A 4,218-nucleotide genomic window follows, 5' to 3' on the forward strand; every position below is an offset into this window, starting at 1 on the left:
CGCTATTAAGTGTAGGAGTCAGCTTACAGTGTTGTGGCACACATTAGAGCAAAAGTAAGTTTTGCTGATCGCCGAAGAATTGGTGCTTTTGAATTATGGTGCTGGAGGAGACTATTGAGAGTCCCATGGACTGCAAGATTAAACCTCTCCATTCTTAAGGAAATCAGCCCTGAGTGCTCACTGGAAGGACAGATCCTGAAGCTGAGGCTCCAATACTTTGGCTACCTCATGAGAAGAGAAGACTCCCTGGAAAAGACCCTGATGTTGGGAAAGATTGAGGGCACAAGGAGAAGGGGATGGCAGAGGACGAGATGGTTGGACAGTGTTCTCGAAGCTACGAACATGAGTTTGACCAAACTGCAGGGGGCAGTGGAAGACAGGAGTGCCTGGCATGCTCTGGTCCATGGGGTCACGAAGAGTCGGACACGACTAAACGACTAAACAACAACAAATTTGCATGATTAGGAGAACATATGTTTTCTGCTGAGAAGTCTGGCAGGGCCCTATTAAGAGTAGGAGTCAGCTTACAGTGTTGTGGCACACATTAGTGCAAAAGTAAGTTTTGCTGCCTGCAACATCAGTGACTCTGAAAGCAGCACCTTCGTTCTGCAGGTCTGAAGATCCCTGGCTGCGAACGCCATTGCCTTGGAAACACGCGAAATGCAGCCCAGACATGAGGAGGAGGTGGCTGCAGGTGCTTCAGGGAGTCAGGCACAATCTTGAGGCACAATCGGAAGGACCATGTGTTTCGTGCTAGAAACAAACCATAAAGGTGGGAATCCTGAGAAAACTCAAAAGGGGGAATTGCTGTTAAGTAACTGCACGTTATTTGATTTCATTCGCTGTTGATGGATGGTAATATCTGCTGCTGCTTCCTTTCTTTTTTAAGTTTCCTTCCTTCTTATTCTCTCTCTCATATATATATATATATATATATATATATATATATATATATATATGCAGGAAGAAATGACCTGTCTTAAAGGGTTTAATGATACCTAGGAAGCAGTCATCTGGTTCTTTGCTCTGACAGCTTCAGCTGCCTAGAGGAGTTTGGTTATTGGGATGATTGATCACTCCTGCTGCACACCATATGTTAGACGGTATTAGTCAGAACAGAGTTATCTGTTTCCTTGTTTCGTACACTGTGTACTAGGTATCCTTTCTTTAGGGTTTATTGCTCAGTTCTCTCTCGAACAGGAGCTTTACATGCTCTGCTCTTACAGGATGCACTTTTAACTATGGGCACCAAAGGCTTTGCAGAAGCACTGAACGTAGACGTGATAAAACACACACACACACACACGCACACACACACGTGTAAAATTCTTTGGTCAGTGTCATATACTGTAGTCTGTTCCAGACCAATGAAAATGCTGCAAGTGCATGCTGATTTCTAGAGTGACTTCACCAGATCCCTGTTGTGCATCGGCTCTGTGTACAGACTGAATAACAAGGCAAATGTGTGTGAGTTGGGTGAGGTTTTAACATCTCTGACTCTGATTCCACCATTAATATCTCTGCTCAGAGCAGGGACTCCCTGACGTCCGGAGTTGTGCTGATGACTCGGGTGATGAGAAAAATGCTGTTTTTTGTCATTTAAAATATAGCAACTGCTGCATTTTATTTATTGGCTGGGAAGGGGAGTGAAACCAAGTTGACTAGGGAAACACCCTGATCTTGTGTGGGAGCGGGGGGGGGGGGGGTAGAGAGATGGAGAGATATTTAGTTTTGATGAACAGGAATAAGGTTTTCATCACAGCAAACTATTTTCCAAAGCCACTCCAGTCTCAGTGAATGGGAGGAAGGATGTTTGCAAATTTTGAGGAGAGCTCATAGAGTCATTCCACTTTCCCTCTTCCTCATTTCAGTTGTAGAGCATGTCACATTATTAATTTTCTCCTTCTTGTTCTAATCAGGGTTTTTACTCAGCCGGAACTTGCCAGAACTCAGTTCCGGCCCCTCTCAGGTGGGCGCCATTGCCATTATAAGAGAACAAGGGAGGCATTCATGGTGAGTTCCAGCACCTCTTTTTCTAGAAAAATAGCACTGCACAACTGTATTATTATTATTATTATTGACCTCTGTATTGACCCATGAATATTTGAATGGTTTGATGACTTGGGCTTTGGTACCAAAATCAACTACCGTTGTCCTTGCATTCTTGTCCAGTGCTCCATTGACAAATCCAGTGAACAAAAGATTTGCGCTTACCTAATGTTGCTTTTTTTTTACTTAAAGAGACTTATATGACATACGCTTGCTAAGAAATTTCACATCATGGAAGCATAATGATTTTATTAATTTTGTTGCAATTCCATTTTCCAGGTTTTATTTTTAAAAACACACACAAGGACCAGGATGGTTTGGTTTTTTAAAAAAACACCACTTAATTTGAAAGGACTCTGCATCAGATTGGCTAAATAGCAAACAGCAGCCCTCCTATAGCACTGCTTTCATCTTTAAAAGGTATGGTAGTATTTATGTACATGTTTTTAGCTTTGTTGCCCTTTCTGTTGGAGGAGAGACTGGGAGTGGAGAAGTAATGGTTGACTTGAACTTTAAAATAATCTTCCCAATGCAGGAGATGCTGCAATGCTCAGCTGACATCCAATGTTAACAGCTTTGTCCCTGAAATGTTATTTTGCTTTTCTACTCTCCCTTCAAACATAATAAATAAAGCCATGAACATCACTAAACTATCCTGCATTTGAACTGGCAGCCAACTCGTATCTGCACCTGTCATTTCACCACCCAAGTCCATAACAGAAGATGGCTCGGACCTTCTACAACTGTTGGTATAATCCAGTGTATTTATTAAGATTAAAAACCAATGGCAGTACTGACTGTGACTTCTGTTGCATATGTCAAAGAACTTCAGGCATGATCTTATCAAAGTTGAATACTTTCAAATCAATGCAATGGATGTCAAGAATACTAAGGATACTTCCAAAACACCCCTTGTTGATATTTTCCTCTGGGTTTTGTAGAAATGTTAGCTTCCTGTAAGCACAGTCTCAGATTGCTTGGAGGGGAGTGGACTTAGGCAGCTGTGGGGAGGTGAGGACCTCCTCCTCCTCCTCCTTGATTTAACTTGTTTTATTTCACATTGCAAACAAAGTTGTCTTCAGTCCAGCTGGACTTGTGAGGGAGCAGAAATGGAAACCAAATAGAAAAGCAGTAGTAAGTGAGGAGCACAAGGATTATAGGGGACTAACCCCAGCTACAGAAGGAATGGTTGATTGTTGAGACAAAGGAATTTCATGACAACTGCCCACAGTCAGAGATGGTGATCTTCTTTCTTGTCTTGCAGTTCCTTGACCCAAAGTGCCCCATTGCTTCCACAATATTCATTCCTTCTTTGGCTTGGCCAAAGACCACATGTTTCCCATCCAATCAGCCAGTTTTGGCAGTGCAGATAAAGAACTGAGACCCATTTGTCTTGGGACCAGCGTTTGCCATAGACAAGATGCCAGACAAGATGAGGACAAAGTTCTCATCGGCAAACTTCTCACCGTAAATCGATTTACCACCTGTTCCATTATGACGAGTAAAGTCACCACCCTGGCACATGAACCCAGGAATGATTATGTGGAAGCAGGACCCCTTGAAACCAAAACCTTTCTCCCCAGTGATCAAGGCATGGAAATTCTCTGCTGACTTTGGAACCTTGTCTGCAAACAGCTCAAAGGTGATGCACCCCATGGGCTCGCCTTGGCGGTGACATTGAAAAACACAACTGGGTTGGCCATGAGGCCGGGAATGAGTCAAGAAAAGGAAGGGGGGGTCTTCTTAAAAAGAAAACTGGTGGTGGTGGTGGTAACAGGCAGCACGAGTGACAACCCTCTCCACACAGTAAGGAGCGTGGCACAACCGGGAAGGCGAGGACCTTCAGTCTCCACAACCGCTTAATGTATGGTTACCAGATTTTTTTTCAATGAATCCGGGGACACTTTTTTTTTTTTTGAAGGTGAGTAGCAACAGGGAGTCAGTCATGGGGAGGGACAGGCAAAAGACCCTAGGCCCAAGCACACATGCATATCCCAAGCCTTCCCTGATGATCTGCCCCCTTCCCCCTTTGTTTTGACAGCTCGGGGGAGGCTCAGGAGTCGCAGGCAGGCGGGCGTTGCCCAGGAGGGGCGCAAGGCACACGGTTTCTCTGCCAGGCAAGCTGCAAAGCCCTTCTTTCACACCCTGCGAAACATAAATGCGCAGAGC

At 44.2% G+C, this 4,218-nt stretch overlaps 1 pseudogene across 1 annotated transcript; it reads right to left on the reverse strand.

Annotated features, from left to right (window-relative positions):
• Positions 1 to 3,084: 3,084 nt before the first annotated feature.
• Positions 3,085 to 3,760, reverse strand: LOC310743875 (peptidyl-prolyl cis-trans isomerase A-like; annotated as a pseudogene). Its single transcript has one exon. The product of its transcript is annotated as a peptidyl-prolyl cis-trans isomerase A-like (transcript).
• Positions 3,761 to 4,218: the final 458 nt, after the last annotated feature.

This window comes from Podarcis filfolensis, assembly GCF_964270895.1.
Source record: "Podarcis filfolensis genome assembly, chromosome: 1".
In the NCBI taxonomy this organism is placed as follows: Eukaryota; Metazoa; Chordata; class Lepidosauria; order Squamata; family Lacertidae; genus Podarcis; species Podarcis filfolensis.